The following is a 12,628-nucleotide window of genomic DNA, read 5'->3' on the forward strand; positions in this document are numbered from 1 at the left end:
TACAATTAAGATTCAAAATTATGCTTATTTTCAAATTTTCAAATATCAAAAGTACAAAGCTCATTTATTGGAGAAGCTCAATTATTATTAAGTTCGTTCATGAAAGACTCGTTAAATAAATGAGTTGTTCACGAATCGTTCGTGAACATATAGTGTACTAAATGAGCAGAGCTTGAACATAAATTTGAGCTCGCTTGAAAGCTCGGGATCGGGCTCGAACTCGCCTAAGTTAAATGAACATGAACATGAGCATGAACAAGGTAATACTCGGCTCGGCTCATTTAATTTACACCCCTATGTACAAATATATTCTAACTATGTGACCTGGATTTCTAACACCTTTATATGGTAAGTTATCTTGTTGCAGGGATATATTCTGGGAAATCCATTTACATGGAAGAAGGATTCGAAGCAATCAAAATTGGATTATGCTCACCGTGTCTCTCTTATCCGATGTCCTTTATGAGGTTAATGTCTAACTTTAATTTTTTTAAAGATATATTGGATAGTCAGGGCCATTTCTGCGTTTTGTAGGGTCTATGGGTAAAGTAATAATTAGGGGCCCTATAAATTTCATCATACATGCGATATGCACTAAATATTGATTCCAAATGAAGAGTATTATTTGTGCGGCTATTCAACTTATATTTCCTCCAATTTTTTTTTTTATTTTTTTTTTTAAAATATTGTTCTAACATTTCGAATTTAATCTTATTCACGTACATTCCTTCGATCATCTTTTGTGATTTATGAGTTGGAAAAAAATATATATACATGTAATATTTTGTTAGATTTTCCTTAAAATATACTTTCGTTATCAACTTTTATAATATTTAGTAAAATATAACTAAAGATATATAAGTTATAAAATGTGCATTGACATTAACAAGCGTGAAACTCCCAACGTTGCATGCGATTAAAAAAGAACAATAGTATAAATTAATAATCAATTTCATACAAATGATATTTTCTAGTACTCTAATATTAATGTGAATATATAATATTAATCTTAAAATCTTTTGAACCGAAAAAAAAAAAAAAAAACTTGATAAAGCTAAAGTCATACGAAATTACGAAAGTATCATACTTATAAACTTAGGAAAAATAAAACTTAGGGGAAAAAAATGAAAGGAAAAAACAAATAGCTAATGGTAATCGAACCTAGGAGACTTTAAAGTAAGCGTGAAAAATTCTATGAAATACTAACCAGTGAACCACTTTATTCATTCTTTGAACATATCTAGGAATCAATGTTTATACCTATAACAAATAAGGTCGGGCTTTTACAATCGAAAAATTGGGCTTTTTCTTTGGGGCCTTGATCGACTGCCCCGGTTGCCTCTATTTTTTTCATTTTGATATTATTCACCATGTATCTTTTGACTGTCTTATTTTATGATTTTCACTTAAATCATAATGTGTTTGTTGTATTTAAAAATATGTTATTACTTTTTTTTTTTTTTTTTTTTAAATCTACTATATACCATTAATACTTAATACTTAATTCAAAGTCAATGTTATACAATTGTGTTTGTTGTATTATTTTTAAATATACCATTAATACTTAATTCAAAGTCAATGTTATACAATTGTGAACTTCTCCCACTTTTTTATCCCTAACATATATTAAAATGCCCAAAACAAAGTTATTACATATCCTAATAGAGTAATGAATGTTAGCCTATAAGAGGTAAACTTCTATGTGTTTTATGACCTTTATCACTTTTTTATATGCGGGTTTCCTTTATCAGAAAGGATTTAAGAGTACTTGAAGTAAGAATATGTATTATGTACCTATTAATTATGAATGAATGTTTTTTTTTTTACCCCTTTGTGCTGATGTTTTAACTTGCTTTTATTACTTTGGATTTCAAATTACTTTATTTTTTCTCTTTACAGTCAACCAGACTAAACTGCGATGGCGATTATGATGATGTGGATACTGCTAAGTGTGCACTTAATTTTCAAGCTATATCATATGTGAGTTTTGAAATTGTGTATATATGTTTGGACAGAGAAATGGAGGGAAAGGGAGTGAAAAGAAAAGGAGGGATGCATCATTTTTTTTGGATATCTAATAGACTAATACAAAAAGAGAAGAGGAGGGAATTGAAATGATCTATTTTCCCTATCCTTTTAATAAAACAAATTCCTCCATTGTTAGTGAGATTTAGGCTATATTTGGATAACAAAAAATGGAAGGAAAGGAAAGGAAGGGAAAGGGAGGGAGACAAACTTCCTTGTTTGGATAATATGTTGGGGGAGGGAAGGGGAGGGGGAGGGAGGGATCCATTTTCCTTCCTCCTTCACTAAAGACCATCCCTTCAAAATTGGAGAGATTTGGAGGGAAAATGGAGCTCATCATTTCCTCCACTTTCCCTTCCTTCCCCTTCCTTCTATTTCCCTCCCTTCCATTTCTATTCTAATTTGTTATCCAAACATAGCATTAGAAGGAAAATGGAAGTTCACCTTCTCCCTCCCCTCCACTCACTTCACCTCCCTTTCCCTTCCCTCTTTTTCCCTTCCCTCTCTTTCCATTCACTATTGTTATCCAAACATTGTCTAAAGGTTTATAGCTTAATACTAAAGGCATTCTAAACCATGTTTCATACTTCCTCCATTTCGAAATTATTGACACGCTCCTTTGGGCACATAATTTAAGGGGGTGTTAGGTTTTTAAAATTGGAATGGATTGGTATGGAATCCCATATTAAAGAGGTTTGGATTCTAGAACCCATACTAGTTGAATGTTGTTTGGTTTTATTGTTGAAATGAAATTTATACTTCATTAATAGAATGAATTGTGAATTTTAGGGGAAGAGGTGGGTATGAGATTCCATGGGTATGAAGGAGAGTTAGAACCCCTTGGATAAGAGATTTCATTACTAAAAACTCAACTAAACAAAAAACTAGATGAAATGGATTTTAACTCCATTCTAACCCATTTCAAATAATCCAACCAAAAGAGTCCTAAGAAAATGTTGGGTGGGGGACCATAATATAAATTGTTTAAAGTCAAGTAAAGTTAGTGGGTTCATTTTATAATGTGAGAACTAGAGATTCAAGAGTGGGAAATATTAGGTGATGTAAAACATGTTAATAATAGTGGGTCATATCCAAATAAGAAAATATGTCAATTATTTTTAAACAACCTAAAGAGTAGTCCATTATTTTGTAGCCAAAGGAGTACCAAACAATCTTTATTGTAACTCCTTGGAACTTTCATATTATGTTTTATATAATTCTAAAATCATGCATTGTAAGTTTGACATTGTATTGGTATAGGCTAACTATCATTTTTCACTAGAATTTTCTTTTACTCATAAATACAATTGAGAACCTTCCTTCAAATGTATAATTTACTTTCAAATAATCATGATTTATGCAGAATCTTGATCCGTTGTTTGATGCTCATGTTTTAAGACCTAAATGTATATCACATCAAACATGGTGCCAGGTATATATCCCTTGTACATGATTGTTAGTTTTCATGCTTCTACTTCAAGATAAATTTGGTTCCTGATATAGTAGTAGCTTCTATAATAATGACAATTTATGTTTGGAATAGTCATAGTGATCCTAATGCCATAATTTTATTTTGTCTTATGAATCTAGTGTTTATTTTTTTTTTTTATCAATGTCAAAGCTCTTACACATCCATTGTTTGTGACTACTAACTTTTGAATTTGACGTAAGACATAAAAAGTCATTAATACTAAGTTACTAACCTTTGAGATTAAAATCTACGTGCAAAAAAGAGGAGTCCTAAATACCAAAGGCAACAAATTGTTGGAGGATTGGTTTTTTTATTTTTTTATTTATTTATTTTTTTTTTTTTTTTTTTTGGTGTGTGCAAAGAGGGGGGGGGGGGATCTGAGAATAAATCTAGAAAATACGAAGATACATCGTGTGCTAATTGCTAAATAACGCCTAATTATAAAGATGGTGAATGAAAATACTGGCTACTCTGTCTGATTAACTCCATAGTTAGCTAGGTAATCTGCTCGATTCTCATCCCCATAGAACTACATAAAGATAACCTCCCAATCTCAGAGTCCAACTAGCTTCATACTTGTACATAAGTGTATCTCATGAAGACAATACCCTCTGTGAACCCAATCTCAGAGCAAAACTAGCTTTCAGGAAAGGTGCGTGTGGATTGTGAATTATTATTGTTGTTGTAAACAATTGTCATTATTACCTTTTAAGTACAAATTTTGCAGCATATTCAGAGATACAAACACTTGCCAAATCTTCAATTTATTTGTGTTATTTTTATAATATCCTTACCTTATAAAAAGTAAGAGATTGCGCTTATGAATAGTGCACGGACGTATATACCCTTCAAAATGTTTGTTTACGTTCTTACCCCCATATATAATTGCTTACATTTATGTCCTTCCACGTGTACAAATGTAATAATGAGTGTTTTGCTTTTCCTCTCCTTATATTTATGCACTTTTATATTATTTATTTATATTATAGGTAAATATATTATAGGTAAATTTAAAGTTCACCTATATTACGATATTGCATTGTTGAATAATTGCATAGATGTTTCCTAAAAAATAAAGTTGTAAACAACTGAAAAAGCCGTGCATGAAAAATGAAAAGTTTAAACACAACCCAATATACACATTTCATTAATTTATCAAACTATTTACTCTAAAACCCAATGTCGTGTAGTGTTTAAACACAATCCAGTATAAACATTAAGAAAGGGCAAACCACTCTGCGCGCATCGCGTACATTAGCTGCCCTAGTAATTAGGAAAATGCTATATGCTTATAAGATGCTAAAAAAGAAAGGATTGTGAATAAATAAGCAGTACTTGCATCCATCTACAAGTGTTTTTATCATATACTCTCAAATATATACCATTTTTGGAATTGTATATAATGCTTTTGGGCTGTATATAGCATAATTCTGGTTAATATTCTCACTAATTTGATTTATATTGGAAAGTTGCATTTCTTTTACAAACAACCGCCAATTGGTGTCGGAGCTAAGTTGGTGTCTACTTAATATTTAGTGAGGAGAAAAGATCCAAAGTAAGGAGAAACGGCTGCATACAAATGAATGGCAACCCTCGAGAAATAGCTTTATGATCCTCTCACAAGGGTGGAGGGGATATGAGTCACCCTTAATCATCTATAATGAAATTGTGGCATGAGAGATTAAGTCCTAATGCACTCATGGATTGAAAAAAAATCAAGGATATATACACGATGATTATGTTTGAAATTTTTTTGTATACACCCGGTTTACACTAATATTAGTGTACATCGAGCCGTATAAGGGTAACTTTTTGTCTTTTTTTGGGTAACTTTAAATATAATACAATTTTTATATAAATAGACAACAAGAAAAAATTTATAAAGGTAATTTAATTATATTCAATCACTATTAATTGATTTTTAGTCATTTAAAATGTGATTCTAACTAATACAACGTAGAAAATTTTTATTTGTATTAGGTTACTTTATGCATATTGGGGTAACTTTTGTTTAATTGAGGGTAAATTTTGTTCATTTTAGGGTAACATTATAACGGATATACAATATTTTATTGTACATTCAAAATATTGTACATCCGATTTTTTAAAAAGTTTGTCCTGATTTTTTAAGGTTGATTAGATGATATTTAAATGCTACGCACTGCTGTTTAATTCTCAATGCTTTGCAAAGTTTAGTAAAACAGGTTTTATGTTTAGTTGCTGATAATGTCTAAACACCAAGATCCTAAGACTTATGTAATGCTGACTTCTTGCTCTCTTGGCTACATGCTAGCCCGATCAGAATGTTTGTTAATTACTAGTTACGAGTTAATTTTCTGTAGAGAATTACTGAGCGCATTTACCATTTTTGTAGGAGAGTATCTACTATCTCTTGGAAAATTGGTCTAATGACATACAAGTTCGAGCAGCTCTTCACATTCGGGAGGTATATGAACTCTTTATTCATGGTGAAAACTACTACTGTGAGATGAAAAATCATGTTTGGGATTGTAAATATGAAATAGTGAATTTATGGGAATGCATCCAATATATGTTGCTTTTTAGAATGATTGAAGTTTTAAAAATGCCAAATGCACAATGAATATCATAATTACATAATTATCCATTTCTGATTCTTTCCTTGCTTTACTTAGGCCTGTTATGTTTTAGAAACTAAAAAAGAAAAGATGAATAAAACTGATACCATATTTGAACTCTCAAGTGGACACCATAAAACGTAGCACTAAAAAAGAAACATCAGAGAGCTACCGCTCATGTGATAGAAAGTTTATTTAAATTGTGATCTGTTGAAATTTGGGTAAAATTCAAGCCATTCTATCTTAGTAGCTGTTTTCTTCCACAGTTTATATCATTTAGTTTTTTTTAGCATCATGTACTTTTCTTTCATATATAGGGTACTAAAAGTTCTTGGATCAGATGTAATAAAACTCTAGCATATGAGACAAATGTTGAGAGCACCTTTGGTTACCATCAAAATTTGACACAAGATAATATTCGTGCACTGATCTACAGGTAATAAATTCCAGGCACTACATTTACACCTTGTTATAGAAGTTGTTATTATGTAGCTGTTAATTTGTTGTCATTTGTCCATTGTAATTGAGAAGCGTCTAGAGTGCTTAGTTTAAAGTGAACTTGCATATCACTCATACAACAATTGCAGTGGTGACATATCAATAACAGTGTGCCAATGCCATTGTAATTGTAAAATGCTAGATGTATATAAAGTGTCATGAATTCCTGATTTTTGGAAAAAGAAAATTGAGGAAAAGTGTAAGATTTTTTATAGTTAATCATTAGAAATGTGACATAGTGCATACAATATCATCAAGACATCAATTCATTTAGGAGCATGAACATTAATTAGGACAACTAAGGATCTTCAGTTGGTTTATACTTAATACTTTTATTGATTGAAAATGTTTTTTATCGATTAAAAATCTCAACCCAAGATATATCTTTAATTTCAAAATATCAAAATCATCATTTACTGCTAAGAGCAAGAGACCAATCCACTTCTTTTATTTCTTGTCTGCATTTTATATTAAGTGAACTAATTGTAGTGGTGACCAAGACATGAAAATATCATATGTTGGAACATTGGAATGGATAAACATGCTAAATGTCTCGATTTCTGAAGATTGGAGGCCATGGTTTGTCAATGGTCAAGTTGCCGGGTAAGTAACTAATTAACTACATGAAATCAACCACACTACATAAACTTCCCAATATTTTACCTGGTCTACTTGAGAACAAAATATTAGCCTGTCAAATTTGGAATTGCGAGTGCAGGTATACTACGAAGTTCTCAAATGAAAAATATCATGTAACATTTGCAACTGTGAAGGTACAGAGATGACATTTCTTTTTAATACGTAATACTACTTCCGATTTTTTTTTTAGTTGCAACTTTGGAATATTTTATATCTCACAAATTATACCCCCAAAGTTGCAAATAATAAAAATCGGAGGTAATATATAGTTTGAAAAAGTAAAATAATTGGGCATAATTGTTAACTTGCAGGGAGCAGGACATACTGCTCCAGAGTATAAGCGTTTTGAATGCCTCACCATGCTTTTGAAATGGTTTGCAATGCTTCCTCTCTAGTATGAGAGTGCTGGAGACTTACAGGGCTTGTATTATTTGTAATTACAGAAATATTGTCGGGGCTTGTATTATATGAAGTATGTCAATTGGCCTGTAATGATTTGATACACTGATAACCAGAACATAATTATAAATGTTTGACAAAGGCCATTGTTCCTTTAATATTATACTGCATCCGTCACAAAATAATATTCTAACTTTGCAAGTTGTATTTGAGGTTTAATCTATGTGATTGAAGCTAATTGCTCCATAAAATGAATTCCTAATTTTGATTGGTTGAGATATTTTCCAGTAATAAGGATTTAGCAAAAGGTGGAACTGTAAAATTATGTTGAATTTAATGTGGCTCTTTTTATTTATTTATTTAAACTAAAAATTCAACCTTTGCGCAATTTGACAATAAAAATCCAACCTTTATATAATCTCATAAAAATCCAACCTTTATATAATCTCATAAAAATCCAACCTTTATATAATCTCAAAATTCAACCTTTTGAGCAGGACAATAAGGCCATTGTTCCTTTACTACTACTGCTACTGCTACTGCTACTGCTGCTGCTGCTGCTGCTGCTACTGCTACTGCTGCTGCTACTGCTGCTACTGCTGCTGCTGCTGCTACTGCTACTGCTACTGCTACTGCTGCTGCTATTGCTCCTGTTACTGCTCCTGCTACTGCTACTGCTACTGCTGCTCCTACTGCTGTTGCTACTGCTACTGCTGCTGCTACTGCTACTGCTGCTGCTACTGCTACTGCTACTGCTACTGCTACTGCTACTGCTACTGCTCCTGCTCTACTGCTCCTGCTCCTGCTACTACTACTGCTCCTGCTCCTGCTCCTGCTCCTGCTGCTCCTGCTCCTGCTCCTGCTCCTGCTGCTGCTGCTGCTGCTGCTGCTACTACTACTACTACTACTACTACTAATAATAAAAATAATAATAAAAATAATACTAATAAAAATTAGTGGGAAGCCGAGATACAATCTGGGCCCCCACTCCTCTAGTTATAGTAAAGCCTGCCCTAGTAAAATTATGAGCTGCAGCACGTGCTCCAATATCTTGCGTCGTCGAGAACCTCTGATTTCGCTTAAGCAACGCAACAACCTCCTTCTCTAATTGAACAAACGAAGAAAAAGGAGAAGGGAATGAACCCATATCCAATCGCCTGACAACGAACCTCATACTTAACCCGCTTCCGATGAGCTGCATCAGCCACAACCCGTCCAGGAATAAAGTCAGATAGTCCTGACTGTGTCAACGGAGAAGATCCTGTCCAATCTACACAGACGTTGCGACCACGATCCTAAGAATAAAGTAACACATCAGCAGGTCCAAGGGCCTTGTCGTTCCCTCCGGACAACCCAATGTCAACCTCTTTCCTTGCTGAAATCCCAGAACGATAGCAAACATCAATTAGGGTATCCCGAAAAAATTATGTCTATGTTTAATACCCACGATACCAGCATATGACACCGCGTGATCGCCAAAAATATCCCTTGGAAAAATCCTCGAACAAGCAGAGCACGGTGTCGAGGCAGAGAACAACGGAACACCCAATCGATAGCATAACACACATCGGTAAGTCTTTGTATGTTTATGACATATAACTTTGTATGTTTTTGAGATACAACCTATAAAAAATTAGTGGGTAGCCGAGATACAATTTGGACCTCCACTCCTCTAGCTATAGAAAAGCTTATCCTAGTAAAAATATGAATCACAGCACGTGCCCCAATGTCCTGAGTCTTCGAGAACTTCTAGATCCGTTTTAGCAATGCAACAACTAAAGGAGTTATGTCTTCGATAAGTGCAATTACTAGATATATCAAGGACCACGGTTATGGAGATAATTAGTTCATTCTATAGGGTCGTCAATGTTTGGTGCTAGATATGACAATTGATCTTTGGGCTAGCTAAATAGCCCAAAGCCTTATAGAGTGGATCCTACAAGGTCACACATAAAAGTATTGGGTTAAACAAGTTAGAGGCACATTATTGGGCCTCATGAGTTTATGACATACCATGTTAATAGTTGGGCTTGGATAGTTAGAAGAGTCTAATGGGTTTTTGGACTTGACATGGTTTTATTTATTTCTTTCTTTCTTTCTTTTTTTTTTTTTTTTTTGAAACAACCCCAAAGGGCAAGCTTAAATAACCAAATCAACCGTAGGAAGTTCAATTACATGAGACGGGAAATCATCAAACCACACACGATGACCATCCTCCCAAGGTTGAAGATGAGCCAAATCGTGGGCTACTTTGTTCCCTCCCTTCTTCACAAAGGACAAACTAACATAAGAAAAATAAGAACTAAACAACAAAATATCATCTAAAATTAAAGACCGAGAACTAGAACCTCCTGCCTTATTCTTGAGAGCTTGGATAACTTGTAGGCAGTCACTTTCCACCACCAATCTGCTTAACCCTGCATCCCTCGCCAATTGCATCCCAAAGAGCATGGACTTTGTCTCTGCCACTGTCGTATCCCACCTATCAAGAGACTGAGCAACACCACACACACGAACAACCCCATATTCATCCCTGAGCACAACACCCAACCCCGTACCCATTGTGCCTACAACACCAGCATCTACATTCACCGTGCACCAGCTAGCAGCGGGAGGAGACCACGTATCAGGCAAAGTAACCCCAGCAACCGCAAAATTGTTCTTGGCCAACGCCTCAGCAATCTCACAGCTAATCTTCTCCGCATAGCTTACAATATTCTCCGAGATGGGCACTACACCTTCCATAATCCATGAATTACGGGCACCCCATATAGCCCAGCACAAAGTGGTGTTACTAGCAGCATCAACATCATCAAACTCCCCCAAACAACCGTCCCACCAATCAACCACATTACTAGTTATTGATAAAGCAACATGAGTAAACCTGCTGTTTTTCCAAACATCACGAACAAGTTTACAGTCTCGAAGCGCGTAAATAGTTGTCTCATAATCTCGCTCACAAATGCAGCAATCCGAATCATAGTCCTTTATACGATAGCTAATGTTACGGCGAGTAAGGAGCGCATTTTGGCAAGCCCTCCAAGCAAACACCTTGACCCGGGGTAGAGCTTGAAGCTGCCAAATTCTCTTCCAAATTGTGTGGGCATAAACCGAAGTAGCAGCCTCTTCCCTCTTTCAATTATCATCAAAAATCGCTTTAAGCTGACTTCACAGAGTACTCCCCACTCTTTTCTAAATCCCAGCAAATGCTATTTTCCGGCAACCTTGAACTCAACGGAATGCTAACAATTCGATCATACTCAAAAGAAGAAAACCTGTTGCAACTTATCAAAATTCCAGCAAGCAGAGCTAGGCAAAAACAGTTCACTTACACGCATATCAACGATAAATTTACCCGATTGAGGAGAAATTACTAAATGGGATTGTGTGTCTGGCATCCAAGGGTCTCCCCTACCCGTACAGACTCACCATTGCCAATCTTCCATCTCATTCCTCTTCGAACAACCCATCTAGCCTCCGCTATACCTCTCCAAGTATAGCTTGGACTAGTCTCAACATCAGCTTCAAGAAAAGAGGAATTAGGATAATACCGCCCTTTAAGCACTCTTTCCAAAAGGCTGCCTGGTTTCAAAAGCAATCGCCATGCTTGCTTTCCCAGCAAAGCCCAATTAAAGAGCTTAAAATCCCGAAACCCCAGACCACCCTCATTCTTGGGTTTACATAGCTTCTTCCAAGCCAACCAATGTATCTTGCGCTCCCCTTGTTTTTGACCCCACCAAAACTGTGACACCAAGGATCGTAATTCATCACAAAAGACGATGGAAACTTGAATACACTCATTGCGTAGGTAGAGAAAGATTGGGCCACCGCCTTTATCATAATCTCCTTACCCGCCTTATATAGAACTATCCCCTTCCACCCTTGAAGTTTTTTCCATAGCTTCTCCTTGACACCCCTCGTAATCATCTTCTTAGACCTCTCCACAACAGTAGGAAGCCCCAAATAACGATCATGGATGTCAACAATACGAACCCCAAGCATACTTGCAAGCTCCGTGCGCTTCGACTCCAAAACACCTTTATTAAAAGAAATAGTCGTTTTGTCAAAATTAATTTTTTGATCCGACGACAACTCATACGTATTAAGCACCTCTTGAATAACCTCCACATCTCCTATTGCTGCTTTAGAAAAAATCATACAATCATGAAACAACAAATGGCTAATAGACGGGCAAGAAGGAGCAATCCGTACACCCCTAAGACTACCATGTTCCTCTGCCTCCCTAAGAAGATGAGAAAAGACCTCAGCACACAAAATGAACAAATATGGAGATATTGGGTCACCCTGTCTAATACCCCTTTCCGGATAAAACTCATCCGTAGGCCGGCCATTCACAAGAATAGAAAAAGAAACCGATCTTACATAATTCATCACATTACTTCTCCAACTCTGATCAAAGCCAAATTTTTCCAGGTTTGCGTCAAGAAAATCCCACTCAATTCTATCGTACGCTTTTGACATATCTAACTTCATAGCCACACACCCACCCTTATTCGGCAAATTATTCATATAGTGAAATAATTTGAAAGCAACTAGAATATTATCCGTTATCAGACGATCCGGGGTAAAAGCACTCTGATTAACAGATATAATCTTATCAAGGAAAATTTTCAAATGATTCTCTATCACTTTTGAAACCAATTTATACACCACATTGCATAAAGAAATTGGTCTAAAATCAACCATACGATCAGCATTATCTTTTTTCGCAATAAGGGCAATGTAAGTACGATTCAAAAAATGAGGGATGGGAGCACCCCGCAGAATAGACAACGCACAACTAGAGACCGACGGACCAACAATGTGCCAATAAGATTGAAAGAACAAGGGACACATACCATCCGGACCCTGGGCTTTAATCGGGTGCATTTGGCTCAAGGCATACTTAACTTCATCACAAGTATATTCGGCTTGCAGAGCTGAATTCATATCCGACGTAACTCTAGCTTGGAATGACTGTAATGCCTGCTCAATTAGA

General features: G+C 35.3%; 1 pseudogene; it reads left to right on the top strand.

The window, feature by feature from the left end:
• LOC110722156 overlaps positions 1–8,065 on the top strand; it is a 30,790-nt pseudogene extending 22,725 nt beyond the window's left edge.
• Positions 8,066–12,628: the final 4,563 nt, after the last annotated feature.

The sequence above is a fragment of the Chenopodium quinoa genome, unplaced genomic scaffold, assembly GCF_001683475.1.
Source record: "Chenopodium quinoa cultivar QQ74 unplaced genomic scaffold, ASM168347v1, whole genome shotgun sequence".
Classification (NCBI taxonomy): Eukaryota; Viridiplantae; Streptophyta; class Magnoliopsida; order Caryophyllales; family Amaranthaceae; genus Chenopodium; species Chenopodium quinoa.